Source organism: Triturus cristatus, chromosome 3_1 (assembly GCF_964204655.1).
Source record: "Triturus cristatus chromosome 3_1, aTriCri1.1, whole genome shotgun sequence".
Lineage (NCBI taxonomy): Eukaryota > Metazoa > Chordata > Amphibia > Caudata > Salamandridae > Triturus > Triturus cristatus.
This window is the reverse complement of record NC_140583.1, coordinates 996,884,603-996,908,191: the sequence shown is the minus strand read 5'-3', so window position 1 is coordinate 996,908,191 and position 23,589 is coordinate 996,884,603. Positions and strand designations below refer to the sequence as shown.

The 23,589-nt window shown below is 46.4% G+C and overlaps 1 protein-coding gene across 1 annotated transcript in view; it reads right to left on the bottom strand.

Annotated features, from left to right (window-relative positions):
• Window positions 1-597: 597 nt before the first annotated feature.
• The window catches only part of AHDC1 (AT-hook DNA binding motif containing 1), a 360,405-nt gene continuing 337,413 nt past the window's right edge, over window positions 598-23,589 (bottom strand). Inside the window, exon 6 of the mRNA XM_085645688.1 lies at window positions 598-1,576. The gene's annotated coding sequence lies outside the window, so the exon portion shown is untranslated. The remainder of the gene's footprint in view (window positions 1,577-23,589) is intronic.

Sequence of the window (23,589 nt, the reverse complement as noted above, 5' to 3'; positions counted from 1 at the left end):
TCGAGCTATGGCATTCTGATGGATAATATTAATGGAGGAAAATAAGAAAGAGAGACTGGTGTGTGGCTAAGTAGAGACTAAGGCTAAAACAGGTCTTGAAATAATATTTTAATTTTATCAGAAGGCAGTAAGGACATTAATGCTGGAATGATGTGGCTACAGTACCCAAGGTTAAAAATAAGTCTGTTGGTATGGTTCTGGGCTATTTTAAGTTTCAATAGCATCCTTTCCAGGAACTCTGTTTAAATACAATTGTAGTAATCTAGGCGGATGTTATGATTAATTGGACTTGCAGTTTTTTTTTATTGGAGTTCTGGCTGTGACTCTTGTACACAGTTATAACTGGTGAAGCACATTTTTAACTACTGCATTAACTTGAGGTGTGGAGGAGAAATGCTGGTCTAATGATGGCCCCGGTTGCATCCTTTCTACACTGACTTTGTAAATGTTTTCCTCCTGTAAGTTGGGGCAGAAAAATGGAAGCGGCGAGGGGCCACTGGATATATGAGAAATTACATGCAACAGACTGTCCAACACAAATGCTTGATTACATACCCTACTTAAGAACCCAGAAATGCACAGAAAAACACAACACAGTTTGCTTGAATTTTTTCTTCATTTTTTGCACAATCCACAAAGCTGTACATTGCTCCAAACCCCAGGAAGGAAAATTGCACCCAATCACGCACACACATACATACACAGACATACACACGCACGCACACGCACCCCTGAGCTCTAAAAGGCCCATACTGCTGGGAGAGGGGTGGGAATACTGTGTTAACAAGTGGAGGGTGATACATAAGATATCCTACCTCCCTCCCTGACCCCCTCCCCAATCTACCTCTCTTACAGGGTCCCGGCCACCTCACTCTGAGAAATACTTTGTCTCGGGGTTATTCTTTTTTTTTTTTTTAAAGTCTTTGTTTCGTCGTTTTTTAGTTTTTCTACAAAGTAGGATCTTTGGGTGTGCACTGCCAAAAAGATATACAAAAAATAATCTTACAAATAAAAAAAAAATCTCAAACTAAACCATGCGAATTTTCCACTTCACAAACCCCCTCCCACCCAAGAGCTGATGTACAAGAACAATCTACACTGATCAGATTATAATAAAACGCTTTGTACAATAAATACTTCAGAGAACTTATTCTTGTCATTCTGTAAATACACATATTGTTCCTCAGTGCATACCAAAAACAGGCTGGACTGCACAACTAGTTCTCCGGGGGGTAAGAAGAAAAACATTTTTAAAAACGTATTTACAGTTGCTGGTTTTGTGCGGGAAAGGGAATCTTTCACTAGCTTGGGAACCGTGGGACTGCGCTGTCTTCACTCCTGTCTCCACTGCTGATCGAAGCCTCGAGGACAGAAGGGGAAAAAAAGATGGTGGGCCGGGGGCAAAGTAGACTCGTGTTGCTGTGTGCGTGTGGACAGGGGTGGGCTGGGCAAAAACACACAGCCCTCCCAGCTGGATTGTGGGACTACCACTTCTCCTCTCACTTGAAGTCGTGCCGCAAGACAGTCTTGAGTTATCATCACGTGGGTTAGACGAGGACACAGATTATGATCAAAACTAAGGAAAAACACAGGAGAAAAAGAACAGAATTTTAGGACTTTGAATTCAAAGCTCAAGATATAAATGTTGCATTACTTTTCTTAACACAGAAAGTAGAGAATTGTACCATTTGAATGCCACAGACTACCCACAACAAAGTGATTTACAGAAGATGCACATTACCGAGATTGCAGTGGAAGTCACAGAATCAATGCAAAATGTATGGGAACAGGGATTACCCAATTCAACATCCTATGATATAATGAGAGGCATCTGTATAGAGCGCTGGCAAGGCCTTTCACTATTATCGGAAGTTCAGGTATCCTCAACCTGCTAAGGAGGGCTCCACCACAGACCAGAGTCAAATTCAGCTAGTGATGATGGCAGAATTGTGTGTGTGTGAGATCCCGAGTAATGTCACTCTGTAATGTTGAATAACTTGTAGGTGTCGTGTATAATCTTGATGTCTGATGGAATGGGACCAGAGCACTACAAAGTCTCCGAAGCACCGTGTAGGTCGGTAGACATGATCATTGCCGGGCAGGTAAGCATGTGTAAATAGCATTTGATGATATCAGGTGCTGTTGAGACCTATGATAGCCAGAAACTGGGTTATCGGGCTGTGTGGGATGTATGCTAGAAGCTGTCCAAGTCTTGTGTTGTAAGTTAGTATGTGGTGTGATTGGAGGGAAAAGGTGATACTTCACCCTATGGCATATCTATACTACGCCGGACGTGTGTGAAGTGTTCTGTGGGAGTGCTGCTAAATGTCTTGCATTGGCGTATGGTGTAAAATGGTCGTAAGAGAAGTTCTGCCCACCAGGTTACACAACTAGAAGGTATAGCTATAGTGGGTGTCTGCCAAATAAACACCCAATGCTGTCCGATTCAACACCTTGCATATGGTATCAATTAGAGACTATACAAATGCTATAAAGTGAGTGATTGAGTGAGCAAGTGAAAACTGGAGCCTGTGGAAGCATTTGAGAAAAGAGTAGCATGGAGAAAGGAGCCAATATTAGGAGTTTAAAGACCCTATTGTCAAACTCGACCCTTTCTCTAGCTCACCATTTCCAACCCCAGGTGCTTTTAAGTATGCTGCAAGGCAGGTCTTGTTTGCAGTCCTGCATATTATTTACAGGTGCTGCACATTACGGTTATCAGTATGCACATCTATGATTTCTATAGCTAAAATAACAGCCCATCCACTCCTGCAACAGATAGAACTTCTATCCCCACTATGGGAAGAACAAAAACACTTCTTAGTGAAAAGCATTATGTTTCTTGAGCACCGGAGCAGTCAAAGTCTAGGTCCTGCCTTTGGCACATGAGAGATTGGCACACAGGGGTCCATGAAAGAAAGAAGGTAAAAAAAAGTTACTCACTAAGGTAACTTGTAATTAACTGCTATGTTCTCAGCCTTCTTCGTTTTAAACTTCCAGCAATTCACTCTGGAATATACATACAAAAACATGGCATTCCTCTTACACATTTTATATTGGTTATGGTGGCCCTAATGTTAAGAGGATAGTAAGATTCTATAATGGATGTAGGAAGGTGGAATCTGGCTAATGGTTGCCCTCAACTTTTTGCCTGATATTTGAGTGGTTTTTGACTAGTCTGGCTGGGATCCTGCTATCCAGGACCCCAGCCTATCTGCTTCCTCCCTAAAACTAATGTGAAGTACCCTAGGTACAAACTAATTGGATGCTGAGGATACCCTGACAGTCCCTTGTAGATAGTACCCTAGGTACCAAGGGCATGGGTCCCTCAGTAGGCCTACCAGGGCTGCAGCACTTATTGTGCCACCCTGGGACAGCCATACAAACTGACACCACCAGACCACTACTGTAGTCTGGGTAAGGTGGTGCTAGCACTCCTTACAGGGATATAGGTACCCTATATCCCACCCCATTACAACACATATACTCTCATAGGTCACCCCTATAGCAGGCCTTGGTAATCCTACAAGGCAGGGTGCTAAAGTATGTGTGAGGGGGGACCCCTACGTGAGTAGGGCCTCTCTGCAGCCTTCGTAAAATCATTGCTGGGTTGTTTGTAGTGTAGCCATACCATATACTCTTAACCGCATTATAAGTCTATCGCGATAACGCGATAACTTGAGAATGGCTACACAGAACCATATCGTGTTTGGTGTCAAACATGTAGGAATCATACCCCCAGTCCAGCCATGGGCATGAGGGTACGATTCCCCCCTGCTAGAGGGGCGATATGGGAAAAGCGGTAGAATTTAGACACCAATTTAAAAGTGCACAAGTAACACAAAATGGCTACTGCCCGCCACCTACACGACCCCGGCTGGCTGTTGCTGGGGAAAACCCCAGCCTCGCCAGCTGGACAATAGGGCTCCTGTGGCAGGGAGGTGCTAGCATCTCCCCAGACAGGATAATGTGGATTGGAACAGGGTGGGTGCACCAAATGTCCTTTCAGAGTTGCACGTAGGCAGCTGCAGAAGCCTCATTCTGCATACACCGCTTGAAACCGGTTCAGGGGCATCCTGGCCCTCGCCCAGGCGGGAAACACACAAAGGGGAGAGGGTGTAGCCACCCTTTCCCGCCTCACCTACCATTGGTGGACGCTACACTGGACACTCCCCTAATCTTGGGGATAAAGGTGAATAACGTAGCCCCAGAGCCTCAGATTAATCTTGAACTTTACAGTCTTGACCTTCGACTTGCTGCTGCCCAGCTGACGGAAGAAATCTCCCTTGGGATAAAGGAGTTATCCCCCTGCTTGGCAGGCACCTGAAACACTGCAAGTGACCCGGTTGGAACTTCGCTGCTCTCACGAACTTCGACGACTTCCAGAGACCTTGAGGTGGGTTTCCAGCGCATCCCAGAGGCCAGTGAGTGTGCTCAACGAGTTTGGGCACCGTGGACCGCGTGGGTGCCGAGATCCCCAATACCCCAGGACACCGGCCACCTCTTGTGTAGCACACGACCCTGACCAGTGGGGAAGTTGTGCTTTGGCCCGTTTACGAGCCAACCACTCTACAGCAATTGTGCCAAAGATCAGCGCCCTAGCCCCCTCCGGTGGCCCGTGGGTGCCCTTTTACGCACTCCAAATTGCCGCCTCCCGCGGTCCCTTGTCTCTCGACTTGTGGGCCCTAGCGGAGGTCTATCTCTACAATCAAGAGTTCCCCTGGTTGCTCCAGGCCTGCTCTACAGTCTCCTCGAAGGAGACCTCTCCCAGACCTCGTGGGTCTGCACTGTAGCCGATTTGTTTATTCTTCGTGGGTTGCGGTTGCCAAGGCTTAGTGGATCCAATCCGGACACTAACACCGCAGCGACCCTCATCCGACGTGGGACAGTCGCCCTCCTGAAGCTGGCCTTCCTTGAAGCCTCCCAGAGCCCGTGGCTGCAGATCCAAGCTACACCACTTTCCACCTGAAGCACCCGACATCGAAGGGCTCTTTGCTTTGAGCCTCCTGGTCACTTTACCGTGACCCAGACTCTGTCCCCTCTGCTTTCAGGTTCTTCTCTACAATCTTCACATCTTTGATCTTCACGGCATCATCGACGCTTTTGGCTAGCAGAACTTTTGACTATCTTCCCATTGAAAATCAGCCCGCGACCCGACAGCAGAAACGACCTATGCACCCGGCTTCCCTGGGGCAGGTAACAGTGGTACCTCGGTACTCTCGTGGTAGTGGGCTCTTCAAAAGCTTAAGTCTGAAGTTTTAACTTTGTACTCCTGCTAGAAGTATTTTTAAACTGTTTATTTCCAACCGCGACATTCTCCATAGGCTGTAATAGGGATCCCGATAGCAGCTACTTGCCCTGCACGCGCCTCCCGTGGGTCCCCTTCCTCATAACCTGGGGTGGATTCTTAAGGGGCCAGCGATCCTGAATGCCCTAGGCATTGCCTGTAGAATTGTCGTGGTTCTTATACCACTTTTTTAGTATATGGTTTGGTCCCCCCCTGGGGCCCAATGTTAATAGTGCTATTTATTGTATATATCAATGCTTGTTTGATATTGTAACTTTGCCACAGCTTCATAAAGAGACTGTGGGATTCTGTCTAGAATAAATACATATATTTTATATATATACCTGTGTGGGCTACTCTTTCATTTGGCTATTCAAGAGGTTATTATGGTAAAACAATAAGCTTAACACTCTTTCAAGACTTAGCCTGAAGGCTGCTCTCCACAGCTACCACTAGGATAGCTTTCTTTAAAGGTTGTCTTAAACATATCATCAATAAGAGTCGAATTGGACTGGTGCAAGGTGTCCCTATAACTAGGAGACAGCATATGCCAGGCCAACTTCTCACAATGGAGGACAATAATCAATAAGGACGTTGAAAACTTTCCTCTAAACATTAGGACCACCATAACCAATATAAAATGTGTAAGAAGAATGCCATGTTTTTGTATGTTCAGATAGTACCGAAAGGCCGTCCGAAGATCATGACTGAAGTCTCCTACCTTACCATAAAGGTGTACAAGTCAGACAGACAATCGCTCAATAGTTTATATAAAGTCTGACAAAGCTTTACCAGGAAAGTTAGTTTGAGTCTGAATGAGATCTTTATCAATGTGGAAAACTGTATATGGTTTCTTAACAGCCTGTGACCAGCAATTCCCTCACTTGCGGAGGAGACATGACCACCACCAAAAAAGCTGTAATGAGCTTAACAAGCTCCCTGAGGTAAATGCTTTAAAAGAGTTTCTTACCTACATTAAAATGCAGAACTGGATTAGGTCTCAGAATTGAGGTACGTAGATGCAACAGCATGTTAAATATCTTTTGACATCTTCATTGCACATGTAAAAGCAAACCGCCTTTGGGTTTGAACGTGCAACATTCATCAAGAGGTACAACCTCCAAGACCCACCTGGATTATTCACAGGTGACTTGGGAAAAACAAAAAACACTGGCAACTGATCGTGATCTGTAGTCAGTATTTTTGTCCAGAGCCCTATGGCAATCACAAAACCTGTTGAATTTATACCTTCCAAACAGTATCAAGCTCGTCAAAGGGAAACAGTTCAAGCAGATGAGAGCGGGTCAGGATAATTCTTCATAAACAACTACGCTGAAAATGACAGGGATGGTGGTTGATGGTAGAATTGTGTACCTAAACACCCTGGACTAGTCCAGAGGGTCAATGTACTTCAAGGAGTATGTCAAAATGACCACTTCGATCCCAGTGCAAATGGCAGGTAAAGCAGGAAGCAGAGAAGGTAGAATGTAAGCAAGAGGGGCAGGTGCATAGGGAGTAGTGCGCATGCAGAGAGTGCAGGAGCACAGTATGAGAAAAGACAGCAAGCAGTAAAGGAGACAGTGTAAGGAGAAAGGGCAAGAAGCAGAGAGGAAATAAGTGTGTGAGAAGGGTCAAGAAGCAAAGAAGGCAGTGAGATTGCAGAATGGGTAGTGTGTTAACAAGGTAGTATGTGAGCAGAAGGGAGCGGAAGGGCAGTGTATGACCAAAAGGGGTAAGTGGAGAGGAGGGGAGTGCACAAGAAGGAGGATAAGGAGCAAAAACAAGCATTGGCATAGCCAATAGGTCTCGCCTTTCAGAACTTATAAGTGTTTAGCCAGAGCGAATGGTTATGCGAAAGTCTTTAAACTAGGATGTAGAGCAGTGTGGCTGCTGTGCAGTATGTTGAAAGGTTATAATAAAAACGTGTTATAAGCATTTTTCTTACCTTATATCTTGCCTTATATATAACCAATTATACATTATATACAACTGAAAGACCCTATTAAAAAAAATGATTGACATAAAAAATATCTTCTATTGTTTTTGTCCTTGCAGTGCTGGCAACTTCCTCCTGTATGTTCTGATGCTAGTTAGTTTTTTTTTTGTTTTTTTTTAGGGGGTCGGGACAAACAACGAGAGGGTGGAGGTTGTGAAAAGGCACCTGAATTACAACCCTAGCAGTGGACGGAGACTAGGGTAGAATCAACAGATGCCAGAGTCTGAAGGGAGACTGAGGTGGTGCTGAGTGATGCTGAGGTGGTGGTGTGCTGGTGCAGAGGTGATACCGAGGTGGTGCTGAGTTATGCTGTGGTGCTGAGTCAAGCTGAGATGGTGCTTGGTGGTGCTGAGCTGGTGCTCAGGAGGTGTGGAGTGATGGTGAGGTTGTGCTGCACTCATGCTGAAGTGGTGCTGCATTGGTGCTGAACTTCTGCTGAAGTGGGGCTGTGGTGGTCATGCATTAATGCGGAGGGGGTGCTGTGCTGATGCAGAGATGGTGCTGTGGTGATGTTGAGATAGTACTGTGCTGAGGTGGTGCTGCACTAGTGGTGGTGCACTGATGAGGAGGCGTTACTGTGCTGGTACTGCATTAGTGCTGAAGTGGTGCTGCACTGGTGCTGAGGTAGTGCACCAATGAGGAGGTGGTGATGTGCTGGCTGATGCTGAGATGATGCTGTGCTGATGGTGTGCTGAGATGTGCTGCGGTGGTGGTGCTGTGTTGGTGCTCAGGTGGTGCTGAGTGATGTTGAATCGGTGCTGCGCTGGTGCTGAGGTGGTGCTGCACTAAAGCTGAATTGGTGCTGCTCTGATGAGGAGGTGGTACTGTGCTGATGCTAAGATGGTACTGTGCTGATGTCAAGGTGGTGCTGAGTGATGCTGTTGTGGTACTACGCTGGTGTTTAGGTGGTGTTGAGTTGATGCAGTGGTGATGCGCTAATGTTGAAGTGGAGCTTTTCCGTCTTTCTCTTCCTCACTCTTTCCTTCTGTTGCTCTCAGGAAAAGTCTGATGAGGAGAATTAAGTGCCAGTGCGCCCCCCCCCCTCACTGGCTCAAATTAACCACTGGAAGCATGTAGTAGTGGTCAGTGCTTGAAGCTGCACTGGTGAACAGTGTAGGAAGCATCTACTAGTGACCAGCACTAAGAGCTACACTAGTGGACAGTGGAAGAAAATGGCATTAGTGAGCAGTGTGAAATGTAAACAGTGTGATGAAATGCCACTAGCTGACGAATTACTCGGTACTGGGGGGACATGCTTGAAGTCCAGGGTTCTAAATAAGGCACTTGTAGGCGTATTAGGTATACCCCTAATCCTTTATAGTGCCTAGCCGCGATTCTGTTACTGTGGGTGCTACGGAAAGACACCAGATTACTCACAGGGTTCTGGCAAGGCATCAGCTTGCCCCTCGAGAAGCCTCAGATCACTGCTGAGCACTAGGGGCGTAGCTGTTAGGAGAGTGTAGAGAGCTCGGAAATGAATGGGGAGCTACTCAGCTTCTGTTTATAGAGCACAGAGGAGAGCGGGTGAGCCATGGGCAGGCCTCGTAGATTAATTACAGCTGCGAGCCCTGCGTACCCCGGACCCCCAGCCTCTCTACGCAGGCAGAATCAAGAGCTGCCAACACCTTGCAGGGACAGCTTCTCCAGAGGAGGCATTCTGGGGGTAGGGATAAGAGGGCACCCCTGCTTTCTGTGCCCCCTCGGAGAACTCATAATGAGAAAATAGACTCGTACATCATTAGGTTTGTGCTTGTTTCGGCAGTGCACAGGACGAAGAAGGTTATCTTAAAATATAGAGTTCCACGCTGCATTACCATGACAAGTCACTACAGAATGTGATGAATGGTAGTTGACTCGTATGCAGCGCTAACATCTGAAGAAACCTCCACGTTGCCCGTAGAGCGTGCAAGGAGCAGCTTATGCTGTTACTAGGGGTCCCTGTGGTTTTTTAAAGGGATCTCTATTAGCCACATAAGGTACTGCACCCTTAATGCAGCGTACTAAAGGATATTTTTTGGCACTGTTTGCTGCTGACTGCAGTCTGAAAGGTGTAATGCTTGTGGTAACTTTAACAATATTTTCATTGAGGTTGAAGGTGGCTCGATAAAAATCTTAACCTAACGGTAGTAAACTTAGTATTTACAAAACAGTTTGTGAGATAAAAGGTATGCACAATCTGTAAACTATGCAAGACAGAGCGTTAGGACCTCCAATTGCCTTGCTGGTTCCGATCAGAGGAAGGAAGTGACGAGCTCCCCGAGTTGTTTCCTACTAGAAGCAGCTGTCCTTAACAGTGCCCTCGCTCCGTCATGAGATACCCAAGGCAGGGTTTCACGTCCATTATATTTCTCTAATATTTTTGGCGTAATTTTTAATTTGCATACCCATAGTGCACCTGTGCTGCAATTTCTATAATTCAGGATTTTTGTTTCCAAGTCCAAATGCTTTTTAAGAAGGCATAACTAGTCACTACAGAATGTGTCTAATGGTAGTCTTCTATGCGGACATGCGGGGAGCAAAGAAAATAAATAATGAAAACAAGCACTGACTGAGCGGCCCGATGACAAGTTAGTACACTTCGTGGGAAGTTTAAGAACGGACAGCGAATGCAAGGTAAAGTGCGGAATGGGGCGCTTGAAAAAACAAGTGCGAGCGTGTCCCTAATTATAAAAAGAAGCGCTTGTGCTGGCCTCCGCCTTGCGGGAGAGAGCAGTGGCAGTGCGAGAGCCATATGTTTTCAATTTGCACGCACGCCGCTGCTCGCTCCCGCAAAGGTGCATGCCAGCATAAGCACGAGTGTAGGGAAAAGGAGCAGACCGATTTCTAAATGTCATCTCCTAGAGCAGCGCATGTGCGCTGCCTAGGCAAGACCTAAAAAGCATAGCGTGAGCAGAAAGGGCAGAGAACTGTGGGTGCTGAAGTGGCAGGGAGCGGTGAGGGTAGAGTGCGAGCACAGCTGAGTGCAGAGGGGGCAGTGCATAGAGAAGCGCCAGGAGCCCAGAAGGCAGTGAAGACGCAGAGGGGGCTAGTAGTAGAGGGGGCCGGGGAGGGAGCACAAGGGATAAGAGGACAGGGCCGCTTATGAGTAGATGGGGCAGTATGTGAGCATTAACTTAAATATGATTCTTTTTTTTTTTTTTAGAATGAAACGTACTGCATTGTATGGTCCTACAGAGGATCAGATGTCATGACAGTTACAAGTGGATATGCCTTTGGTACTCTAACCCCATCTGCAATCCTTTCACATTGAAATTCAAATTTGGGTCATCCGACTTGGTGGCTCCCATCTTTCATGTTTGAGGGAAGAAGGGACGACTCACAATACTGGCAACTGAAGCTGAAAGACGAATATGTATGAACTTACCAGTTTGCCATTGGTATGAAAGACTTAATACAGTGAATACATAAAATCACTAGGAAGAAAAGTTACTGTTGACTACCAGTGGTATAGCACCCCAAATGCCATTAGTGCAACATGGCAGCGCCTTCTAATCGTCCGGAATAGACAAAGACTTTCAGATCTAAATTTGAAAGTCCTGAGGTGCCAGGGAAGTCTTGGTGTGGAATAAAGGGGAAGCGTGGGAGATAATATGACAAGGGACTGAGACTTGACAAATAATGTCCTGTTGTCCTTTATTCGTGTGACTTTCGGATCAATGTTAAAGCATTGCATGGTCAACACTGGCCCCTACACAAGATGAACACAAAACAAAGTATTTTGCAGTTATAGTTTCATCCCATGTATGTATTCATTTTAATTAGAGATGAGCGTTTCCTCATGCACACTCTCCATCTACAAATCATCGGGACAACATTATTTTGCCCTCCTTTTTTGGACTTTATAGTATTGAAAGAAAAACATTTAGTGTTATTTATTCATTTTTCCACGCAACTTTACGATATAACTACATATTACCTTTTGATAAAAATCCACACATGTATTTATTAATAATATTATCTAATAATGTAGTCTCGAGACAGCAGATAACAACGTGTTAACATTAAGTCCACAGAGGAGGAAGCAATTGAACACTGTCTTGGGTCATATTAGGCTATCGAACACATACCATGGCCAGATTGAGTGATAAAATAAGGAATGAGGGCGATGACAAGTACACTCTGGATTATGTGCTAAAGTGTCATAGGCAGGAGTTTAAGTGAGATGAAAAAACTGGGGGTGGTCTCTCAAAGGGGCGTGGCCGATCTAATTAAAGCATGGCTTAAAATACCCAAGCTGAAAATCTGTGCTTAGCATATGTGCCACCCAAATGGTATTTTGCTGCTTCTGTGATTGCATCCAGATATTTACTACAACAAGTAACATTATACCTACAACAAGCCAGAACTATTGGCTTTGTCAATGGTTGTTAGTTGCATAAAATCAATACGTAACAACTCTGTCTTTGTTGTATATTATATTGAAAATGCAGTTCTGAAGTGAGGAGACTGTGAAAGAACTAAAACGAGTCTCTTTGAAGTTACATCAAAGGCTTTGAGCAGTGGTACTTCTGCAGAGTTAAGATTCTGTTTTTCACTGAGCGTGATGGCAAAATGGAGAGCCCGATAGGGATCTGTCTCAGCACCAGATTTTAAGAACTGCTGGTGTTGAGGACCGGCAGGACCTGGCCCACTTAAAGTCCTGGTCACAGGCTTGGGTTTCTCGCTACTGCGTGCCACCAACTCTCCAGCTATAAAGCCCAGGCTCTATAACTCTTCCTTTTGGCTGGCAACTCCAGAGATCTTGGAGCTAAACGGAAGGGGTTATGTGCCCTGAATTTAGTCCGACTGCAACTCAAAATACACTTAAGGCAGTCATCACTGCTAAGACTACGAAGTTCTCACTAGTACCTCTGCCTACGCAGTTTAGGAATAGGTCTGGAGCGCTGGAATTCTTACACTGCCCACTCAGAGTTGCAATACTTCCAGTGTCTTGTTTCCAGCATCTTGGGGAGAGCTTTCCTATGCACACAAAGTTCTTCACACCAAGGACAATGGAAAGATGTGTGGTAGGGCTATGGAAGCTTAAATAAACCAGAAAAGTTAACAACTTTGTTAAGTTGCATACGTTGTAGACTTGGTTGTCCCAACTTAAACGGCGGATGAAAAACAAAAAAAGCTTTAGCAATAGAACTTTTCGGCTGACACATTTTTTTTGAGGAGCACTTGCTTGCAAAAACGAGTTTAGCAGCCTTATGTTTTCCTAAAAAAAGGAATATGCTACTTACCAGTATGCATCTGTTCTTGGCATGTAGAGCTGCAGATCTACACTCTTTTGCATAGATCGCCATCTGGTGTTGGGCCCGGATGTTTGCAGTTTGTTTTTCCTCTTGGAAAGTCTTTGGAAGTCACGAGGTCGGTGACTCCTCCCTTGGTTCGTATTGCGCATGGGCTTCGGCTCCATCCTCAGATTGTTTTTCGCCAGCAGGGAAAGATGGAGCGTAGTAATAACAGTGAAGAAACCCATGTGTGTTGTATCTAAATAAGATGGACTGGAACAGATACAGGTAGCCGGGGAGGCGGGTGGGCGTGTGTAGATCTGCAGCTCTACATACCAAGAACAGATGCATACTGGTAAGTAGCATATTCCGTTCGAGGCATATGAGCTGCAGATTACACACTTTTGCATAGACTATATAGCAGTACCCAACCCTAGCGGCGACCACCGGTATCTGTTGCAGTGGTTTGGAATAGTGTTTTTAGTACAGCCTGGCCCACACTAGCTTGTTGCTTGGTTTGCACATCTACACAGTAATGTTTAGTGAAAGTGTGCGGTGTTGACCATGTCGCTGCTTTGCAGATATCTAATGGGATGTTCCCTAGAAAAGCCATAGAAGCCCCTATCTTTCGTGTAGAGTGGGCTTTAGGGGGAACAGATAGCGTTCGTTTTGCCTTGTGGTAGCAAATCTGTATGCATTTTACAATCCACCTAGCTATTCCTGATTTAGAGATGGGGTTGCCTTTATGTGGTGGAGAGAAAGAGACAAACAGTTGTTTGGTCTTTCTGAAAGGTTGTGTTCTTTGGATATAGTAAAGTAAGGCCCTTTTAACATCTAGCGTGTGTAGAGCCCTTTCTGCAACAGTTTGAGGTTGCGAGAAAAAAAACGGTAATTCTACCGATTGGTTTAGATGGAAGGGGGAAATGCCTTGGGGTAGGAATTTTGGGTTGGTACGGAGGACAACCTTGTTCTGGTGCATTTGGAGAAAAGGTTCTTGTATAGTGAGTGCTTGTATCTCACTCACCCTTCTAAGGGAAGTGATGGCTACAAGAAAAGCTGTTTTCCATGTGGGAAATTGCAGTTCAAATTTATGCAAAGGTTCGAAAGGCGGTCCCATTAGCCTTGTGAGAACTATATTTAAGTTCCACAAAGGTGAGGGCGGTAATCTGGGGGGAATTATTCGTTTGAGGCCTTCCATGAAGGCTTTAAGGGCAGGCACTCTGAAAAGTGATAGGTGCTGTCTGTTTTGTAGGTAAGCGGCAATTGCTGCGAGGTGTAGCCGAATAGATGTATATGCTCGGTTACACTTTTGTAGATGGAGTAAGTAGCATATTATGTGCTGTATAGATACGTCTAGAGGGTTGATTGTGTTGTTTTGGCAATAAACAACAAATGTTTTCCACTTTGCAGCGTAGCAGGCTCTAGTGGTAGGGCGTCTAGCTTCTCTGATGACGTTCATACAGTCAGGGGGAAGGTTAAGGTATCCGAATTCTAGGATCTCAGGAGCCAGATCGCAGGTTGAGCTGAGCTGGGTCCGGGTGTCTGATCTCTCCATGGTTCTGGGTTAGGAGGCATGGTGAGAGATGTAACTTTTGGTGTGGCACTACCGAGAGTTCCAGCAGCGTGGTGTACCACGGCTGTCTGGCCCATGTTGGAGCTACTAGAATCAGTGTGAGGGAGTGCTGTTGTAGCTTTCGCACCACTAATGGAATTAGTGGGAGAGGTGGAAAGGCGTACGCAAATTTGCCTGACCAGTTCATCCATATCGCATTGCCTTTGGACAATGGGTGTGGGTATCTGGCGGCAAAGCTTGGGCTTTTTTTGTTTTCGTGGGTGGCGAAGAGGTCTATCTGTGGATGCCCCCACATCTGAAAGAACGGATGCAGAACCTGCGGATGAAGTTCCCATTCGTGGATCTGCTGCGTCTGTCTGCTGAGCAGATCTGCCATGGTGTTTTGGACTCCTGGGACATGTTGGGCTAGGAGAAAGATTTTGTGTGGAATTGCCCATCTCCATATGCTCTGTGCTAGTTGAGAGAGCTGTGGAGAGTGTGTGCCGCCTTGTTTTTGAATGTAGTACATGGCCGTCATGTTGTCTGTGCGAATAAGGACTGCCTTGCCTAAAATCTGCGTCTGAAAGGATTTTAGGGCTAGAAAGATTGCTAGTAACTCCAGATGGTTGATGTGGAGTAACTTTTGTTGTGGCGTCCATGTGCCCTGTACTGTGAGGTGTAAAAGATGAGCTCCCCAGCCGGAGAGCGATGCGTCTGAGGATTATTTGTGGAACCGGGTCCAGGAACGGTCGACCTCTGGAACAATTTGTGGTGTTCCACCACTGCAGAGAGCGATGGGTGCGACCGTCTACCAACACCAGATCTGTCAGTTGCCCCTGGGCCTGGTTCCATTGGCGCGCTAAGCACTCTTGGAGTGGACGCATCTGGAGTCTTGCATGAGGCACTATGAAAACGCAAGAGGCAATCATCCCTATTAGTTGCATAAACACTCTTGCTGGGAGAGAGTGTTGAGGTGTGAATCTTTGACGCAAAGCCTGAATGCTTGCAATCCTGGCAGATTGGGGTAGGCTATGGCTTTTGAGGTGTCTATGGTGGCACCAAGGTATTTGCTTTGTGTGGGATGGTATTAGCTGGGACTTTTGGTGGTTCACCGTGAAACCTAGCTGGTGAAGTAGTTGGATTGTAGTGGCGGTGTGATGTACACATTGGTTGTAGGACGTGGCTTTTATTAGCCAGTCGTCCAAATATGGGAAGACGTGAATGTGCTGTCTTCGGAGGTGTGCCGCCACTACCGCTAGGCACTTGGTGAATACCCTTGGTGCTGTTGTGACCCCGAATGGGAGCACCTTGAACTGGTAGTGTTGCCCGTCCACTACAAATCTGAGGTACTTTCTGTGAGCATGGTGTAAAGGAATGTGAAAGTATGCGTCTTTCAAGTCCAGTGTGGTGAGAAAGTCGTTCTGGGAGAGGAGCGGAAGTACCTGTTGAAGGGTTACCATGTGAAAATGGTCCGAATGCATGTAAGTGTTTAGAGGCCTGAGATCTAAAATAGGTCGTAGAGTCTCGTCTCTCTTTGGTATCAGAAAATACAGGGAGTAGACCCCTAAATTTTGCTGATTGGCGGGGACTTGTTCTATGGCATGTTTTTGTAGGAGGGAGATTACCTCCTGTTTTAGTAACGTGGAATGTTCTTGTGACATTGGGCGTTGCCTGGGTGGAATGTTTGGGGGGGTAGATGTCAATTCTAGGCAGTACCCTGAACGAATAATTTGGGTCACCCATCTGTCTGAGGTGATGGTCTCCCAGACGTGAAGGAAATTTTGTAGCCTGCACCCGACCGGAGTGGGATGGTCTGGAGGGAGCAGGGGGAAGTCATTGGGTAGGCGGTGTGGCAGAGCGGGCGGTATTTGTTTTGCCTCTGCCTTTATTGTTATTGCCCCTATATCCGCCTCTTTGATAACCCCTTGTGAAGGTGGATTGAGCAGGGGATTTGTAGGAAGTGGACGCGCTATCTGAGGAGTAGCCTCTGGCGGTACCCCGAAAGGAAGAGCGGCGAAAGGAGCATCTAGGAGGGTGTGACTGCAGGGCTCCCATAGATTTTGCCGTATCCGTGTCCTTCTTCATTTTCTCGAGGGCCTCATCCACCTTTGGACCGAATAGATGTTCTTGGTCAAAGGGATGATTTAGAATGGAGGCCTGTACCTCAGGCTTAAAGCCTGAAACTCTGAGCCAAGCATGGCGACGGAGGAGGACACTAGTGTTAATGGCCCAGGAGGCTGTGTCTGCTGCGTCTAAGGCACATCGTATAGAGGTGTTAGTTATAGTTTTACCCTCTTGAATTAATTCATTGGCCCTATTTCTGTATTTTTCTGGGAGATGGTGCATGATGGTTTCTAACTCATCATAATGCGCTCTGTCGTATCTGGCCAATAACGCCTGAGTGTTGGCGATACGCCATATATCGGCTGCTTGTGACGCAGTGCGCTTTCCTGACGCGTCTAGTAGCTTTGACTCCTTGTCAGGTGGTGGTGCTTCGCCTGACGCCTGGGAGTTTGACCTCTTCCGTGCAGTGGAAACCACTAGGGAATCCAGTGGCGCCGGCCCTTTGATGTAGGCAGGATCTGTGGGGGCAGCTTTGTACTTTCTCTATACGTGGGTTAATGACCCTAGCCCTAACTGGGTCTTTAAAAACCTCTGGTGCATGCTTTATTACCCCCTTGAGCATAGGTAGTATAGAGGTACACCTATGTGCGGTATCAAAGGTGTCGAGGAGGAAATCCTCCTCTACCGGGTCAGTGTGTAGCTCTACCCCGTGATAATGTGCCGCCCTCTGAAGTAGGTGATGGAAACCTAATGAGTCTTCCGGTGGAGATGGCCTGGATGGGTAAAGGTCATCTTGTGGGACATCTGGAATGTCTGGATTATTATAGTCGTCCCATGGGTCTGGGGATCCTGTAGGGGTGGGGTCTTGTGGCACATCCCCTGGATAATATGGGTCCCGCTCATTATCATCGTCCGGAGACGGGGTCGGGGAGCGATGAGGTGGGGGTGGAGAGGGTGGAGGGGGCGGGGGTGGAGGAGGTGGGGAAGGAATTCTGAAAGGGGAGGTAGCAGAGTCTTTTCTCTTTGGAGGTGGAGGCGGAGCCGGTTTGTCCAAATGTCTCTTTTTAGAAGAGAGCGCCAAATGTCCAGTTTTTGGATCCTTGGTAAGTGTCTTTTGCAAGGGATACAGCGTAAACAGTTCCTGTGACAATGGTTGTTCCGTCGGCGCCGAAGGTTTCGGGCCGATGACTTTTTAGGCGTGTCCGTGCCGTGCTTTTTGGGACCCTCCGATTTATTAGTCGGCGCCGAGGTGGACTTCGGCGCGGGAGTCTCGGTGCCGAGGGCCTTATGGGGTTTGGTCGGTACCGAAAGGCCCGGTTTCGACCCCGAGGGCTTCGGTGCGGAGCTCGGTGTCGAGGTAGAGGCCAATTTCTTTTTCGGTGCCGAAGTGTGTTTCTCGGCACCGCTGGCATGCTGGCTCGAGCCCGAGCCGCCGGAAGGCTTATTTGGCTTCTTCACCGGGCCCGAAGGTGGGGTGTTTGAAGCAGTGTCTTTGGTCTTGCCTAGGCCCTGAGGCGAAGGCGTGACCGAAGCCTTTTTGGGTGTCGGCGCGGGTGTGAGAGGGGGTATAGTACTCACGACCCTCTGCGCCGGGGTGATGTCCTCCACATCCGAGTCGTCGGCTTCGGAAGCACTGACGAGGTCTTCTTCTTCGGTGTGCTGCTGTCCCGGAGCTTCGACGTCGTCCCCGAAGATGTCGACTGGAGTGGAGGTCGAGGAGTGCGCCATGTTGCGTCTGGCCCTTCGATCTCGAATAGTCTTTTTCGATCTGAAAGACTTGCAGGCGGGACAGTCTTGAGCCTCGTGTTCAGGGGAGAGGCAGAGGTTGCACACCCCATATAGATCGGTGTGGGGGAATTTGGACCCACATCGAGGGCACTTCTTGAATGGAGTTCTTTCCATCAGCCGGGACCGGAGCTTGGATAGGCCCGAAGGCCGGCGTCGACGACTGGAATCGAAGAAGTGTCGAAGAGAAGGTGATTGAGGAGATCTGGATCTGAATAATACCGATGAGCGAGGATTCTGCGTCGATCGTTGAACTGGAAAAGTTCGGAACCGGAGCGTGAAGTATTACATCCGAGCCCGATGGCGGAAAAAAACAATCTGAGGATGGAGCCGAAGCCCATGCGCAATACGAACCAAGGGAGGAGTCACCGACCTTGTGACTTCCAAAGACTTTCCAAGAGGAAAAACAAACTGCAAACATCCGGGCCCAACACCAGATGGCGATCTATGCAAAAGCGTGTAATCTGCAGCTCATATCCCTCGAACAAATATTTTTGTAGGATTTCTAATTACCAAAAAACAACTGTCAACTATGTGAGGATCGAGAGTATGACAAAGTTAACAAAAAAAGTCACGAAGTCTGTGGAAATGAAAATGTACAATCTTGCATAACACTGCCCTGAGGTGTACAGGATAGATGAACCCTACTGCACTTGATCTCAGTCAAACAGTGCTTTACACCAGACGTTGGTGAAACTGCACAATGGCAGTTGCTCTTCATCCACAGTCAGTAGTGGCAGCTGCTTTCCCACAGTATTGTGAAAGCAGCTCCTTGGAAGGAAAATGTAACTTACCCTGTAGTAAGCATACCTTTGTAGTGTGTAGTGCTGTCGATTCACATGCTTTGCATACTCCTGTCATCTAGTAATGGTTTTGGACATTATACTTTGTTTTTCTTCAAATAAGCTTCTTCAAGTCATGGGGTGGTGTGTGACTTATTCTTTAGTCTTATAATGGACATGGGAACAGACTTTACCCTTGGAATGTTTTTCGCCAAGCACTTTAATGTGAAGTGGAGCGTAGAGAATAGTAGGTATGTGCTATGTGCATTGTTAGCTGATAACCAATGCAAACAAATATGTGCGTTGACTATCCACCTACGGGGAGAATGGTGGTTCATGTGAATCTACAGCATTACAAAGTACGAACATATTCTTACAGGATAAGAAACATTTTCAGTTTGTAGCATGTGTAGCTGTAGATACACATGCTTTGCATCAACTTTAAAAGAGTTTCCTCCACAGTGTGGTTAAGGGGCATATGACGCAGATGTTCGAAACAAGATTCTTAATACAGCCTGGCCAAACATAGCTTGTTGACAAGCTAATATATTAGAGTAATAATGCTTTGTAAACGTGTGAGGCATTAACCAAGTACCAGCTTTAAAAGTACCAGCTGCTAAAGGAATGTTAACCAAGGATGTCATGGTGGCTCCCTTTTTACGTGTAGAGTGTGCCATAGGAGGTATAAGGAGTACAAGTTAGCACGTTGAAATGCATTTAACAATCCACCTTGCAATGACTGCTTTTGACATAGGTTGGCCTTTATGAGGTTTGGCAAAGCTACAAAAATGTGACTGGGCTTTCAAAAAAGTTTGGTCCTTTCAATATAGTGCACATTCTCTTGTTGTAGGTGTATCATGCCCTTTACGCGACAGTATCAAGCTGATTCACATGAAAAGGTGATGCCCCCCTTAGGTAAGAACTTGGGCTGGTCCGAAGGATCTCCCTATCCCTGTGAACTTGTATAAATGGTTCTACGATAGCTCACTAATTTGTCTGAGGGAAGTTATAGTTATGAGACCGATATGTGAAAGGCAGCATTCCGTGAAAGAAACTGCAAGGGACATGAGTGAAGTGCTTTAAGCACATTAAGGTTCCAAACAGGTGCAGGGTTCTGGGGGTACAACTGTTTTGAGTCCCCTGCATGAAAGTCTTTGCTACACTAATACGAAACAAAGATGCATGTTCTCTGTTTTGCCTGTATATAGCTAAAGCCACTAACTGAAGGCGTATTTACGTATACAGTAGACCTGCAGTTTGAAAGTGAAAAAGGTATGAAACAATATCCTAAACAGAAACCTTAAATGGGTCTAATTGTTTAGAAATGCAGAAATGGACGATTCTTCTCCACTTGGATGCATAACAGGCCCTTTTGCATCCCATAAGATGGCCATGCACTTGTCAGGGAGGTGTAAATATCCAAATTTTAAGACCTCAAGTGCCAAACAGCAAGGTTGAGCTGCCTTGGAATTGGTTGCCTGATTTTACTTTCTTATTCAGTTAGAAGGTCTGGCCTTACTGGGACTTTCTTGTGTGAGCTGACAGACTTCTCTAGAAGCTTTGAAACACAGGGTTGTCTGATCTAAGTCGGAGCTAGGCAGTGCTTAGTTTGAGCCAGTGGTATCCGGTGCTCAGCACCGGCACTTAAACATCAACACCGGCGCTTTTCATGAGCACCACTTAAGGAAACATTCATTTATAGCAGGCAAGGGGAGATTAAGTGATTTGCCCAGAATCACAAGATGTTGAGCCGACACAGAAACTCGAACCTGGTTCCTCAGCTACTAAGTTGGCAGCGCTGGCCATTACACCACATCCCCCCGCCCCCCACTTTCATGGTTAATAGTTGGTTCTGTTTTAGGCAGTGCTAACAGGAGAAATGGGCTGGTGCATGACGCCTCCTGGCGAGAAGCCCGGCACTTATTTTCTTTTTACAAATTAACCACTGGAGTTAGGAGAATAAGAACTGTGAAGTCCTGCCTTATCCTTCTGAGTTATGGAAGGAGTGGGAAAGGTGGAACAGCATATATAAATATCCCAGACCAATTCATTTATAGTGCATCGGCCCTGTACTGTGGGTGTGGGTACCTGGAGGCAAAGCTTTGGCATTTTTGTGTTTTGTGGGGTGGCGAATAGGTTCATGAGGGGTGTCCTCTACTGGTGAAAGTACTTGCAGAGGTCTTGAAGATGGATTTCTCATTTGTGGGCTTTGAAACGATGGCAGTGGTTTCAAAAGAACAACAGTCAGCACCTCTGCAAAGTATGCAATTGTAAGTCACAAAATGTCCGTTTGCGTGCTCAATGTTAAGCACCGTGCCATCCACAATGCTACTCAATATAGGGAGAAATAACCAATTCCTCCAAACACATCTCTCAATGAAATTTGGATAACAGAGCACAGCACAAAAAAGGTTCAAACTGGAAAACAACAACCAGTTTTATACAGAACTCAGAAATGGTGGGTATTAAGTAATTTTGAATGACAGTTTCCAAAGTCTTGACACATAGATGTTGCAGATATACAGCCACGTAGATATTGCAATTACACAGCCAACACGTGTTTCGTCGTAAAACGACTTTCTCAAGGCTTAAAATGGTACTTGTATGTAGTAAAAGTAGTGGCGAGCAAACAGGTTTTTTCCCATGTGAATAGTCAGAAATTGTATATAGATTTCTTAATACGTCCGGGCGACACAGAAAAACCAAATGGTCATTAGAAATGAAGTCAGGCAGCTGAAGGAAACGTCATGGTGAACGCATCAAGAGTCAAGATATCAAGCTTTTAAGTATATCCGAGCATGGGTCCAAACCCTGTCCGGGTCAAATTCCAGCATTCGTTCTCAAAGTGTAAGCTGTCGCCATGGAAACACGTGTTGGCTGTGTAATTGCAATATCTACGTGTCAAGACTTTGGAAACTGTCATTCAAAATTACATAATACCCACCATTTCTGAGTTCTGTATTAAACATCTTACTGGTTGTTGTTTACCAGTTTGAACCTTTTTTGTGCTGTGCTCTGTTATCCAAATCTCATTTGTGGACTTATTGATGCGTCCTTCTTAGGAGGTCCCCAAAATTGCTCAATGTCAAATCTTTCGAGCCAGTTCTGTGCGGAAATGCCTCTCCTAGTGAAAGGGTTCCAAGCACCTAGTAGGGTCATACTGTTTAGATGCACACCCTCACCCCATGATTGATGCATCTCTAGTAACAGATACCCAGGGAAGATGGTCCACAAAAGGCATGCACATCAATAGATTGCTATTACATCATTGCACTGTCCCAAGTGATGGGCTTGATCAACACCAGACTTCCCACTGACCTGCCATCTGTGATCACTGACTGGCGAGGCACTGGTAGAATGGGCACTTGTGCAGCCTGAATGTGGAGCAATCTCAATGCCAGATGCCATCACACCTAGGAGCTTCAATACCATTCTTACAGTTATTGAATGAGTGGTGTGAAAAAGAGGCAGCAGCCGTTGAAATGCCATAATTCAGCTGCTTGGGGTAGGCTCTTCCTCTGACACCATTAAGAAATGATTTCAGGAAGGGCTGCATCTGATGAGGTTGAAAATGACTTCTTGGCATTTACTGTGAAACCTAATCTATAGAACACGTTTAGAGGGCTGCCCGAGTGTGTGCTAGACATTCCTGTCTACTGCTGCTCTTGATTCTTCATCGAGGTACAAGAATACTTCAATGCCTACTCTGCGTAGATGAGCAGCACCAATGCCATACACTTTGTGAAGACCATTGTGGCTGTAGTGACCCCAAAGAGTAGCGCTGTGTACAGGTAATGCTATAATTTACCACGAAACATAGGAATTTGTGATGATAGGGATGTGAAAATACACGTTCGAGATCAGAGAGAGCTCATGTGGAAATGTTCTGACAGGATGTATCAATTGAGTGGCCTCCAATCTAGTATGGAGCAGAGTGAACTGTCCTTCTTTGGAATGAGGAAGTATAGTGCGAAAACTCCCTCCCCTTTTGAGGAAGGTGCACAGCTGTATGGTGCCTTTTTGCAGGGGCACCATGATTTCTTGTAAGAGGGAAAGCTGGTCTTAACTGTGGCTGTGATGGCATGGAAGTATGCTGGGTGGTGTGGTACGGAATTCAAGCCTGTAAACTTGTTGGACTACTGCTAGGACCCACAGACCCGAGGTGATTTCCATCCAGCGAGGATGAAAATATGCTATCCCCATCCTAATACCCCTGCCTCCCCTACTGGCAGGTATTGGATGATTGAGGGGGGCTTAGCGTCAGTGCTTAGGAGCAGACGCTCCACTTGCCAGAGCTGAGTCTTCCCCTGCCCTGGCCATTGTTGCCCCTGTGGCCCGAGGGTAACCCCTGCCTTAATATAAGTCAAGAAAAGCCTGCTGCTGGTGTTGACAAGATTGTGCCTGGGCTGGTAGTGTTGCCTTAATGCCCCCCCACCCAACTTGGTGCCTACGAAACGATCTCCGTGGAGCTTTGGATTGCTGTGCCTCCCTCGACTTGCTGATCTCAGCATCTTTCTTAATCCTGTCCAACATCTCGTCCACTTGGCGTTCAAAGAGATGTTCCCCATTAAATGCGATGTTTCTGCTTTGTATCCAATTCCTCCACTAGCCTTTCCAGGATGGGTATCTCGTAAACATTCAATCTTGGTATCAAAGGCCTGGTACAGGGCCTCGAGTACTATTTCAGCACAGACTTCGGCCCTGAAGGCTGAGTACTGTGGGCCTTCAGAGATGTCGAGGTTGGGTGGTGTTTTGATGCCTTTCTTCAGAAGTCTGCTCGATTTCGAGGCCTTGTCCCTGTGTCGACTGAAGCCCAAAGGAGGTGGTTCACCAGACACGGAGGCCTTTTGCCACAAGCATTCTGGTCTGGATGCACGACTCCCTAGGGAGTGATGCTCTGCCTAGAT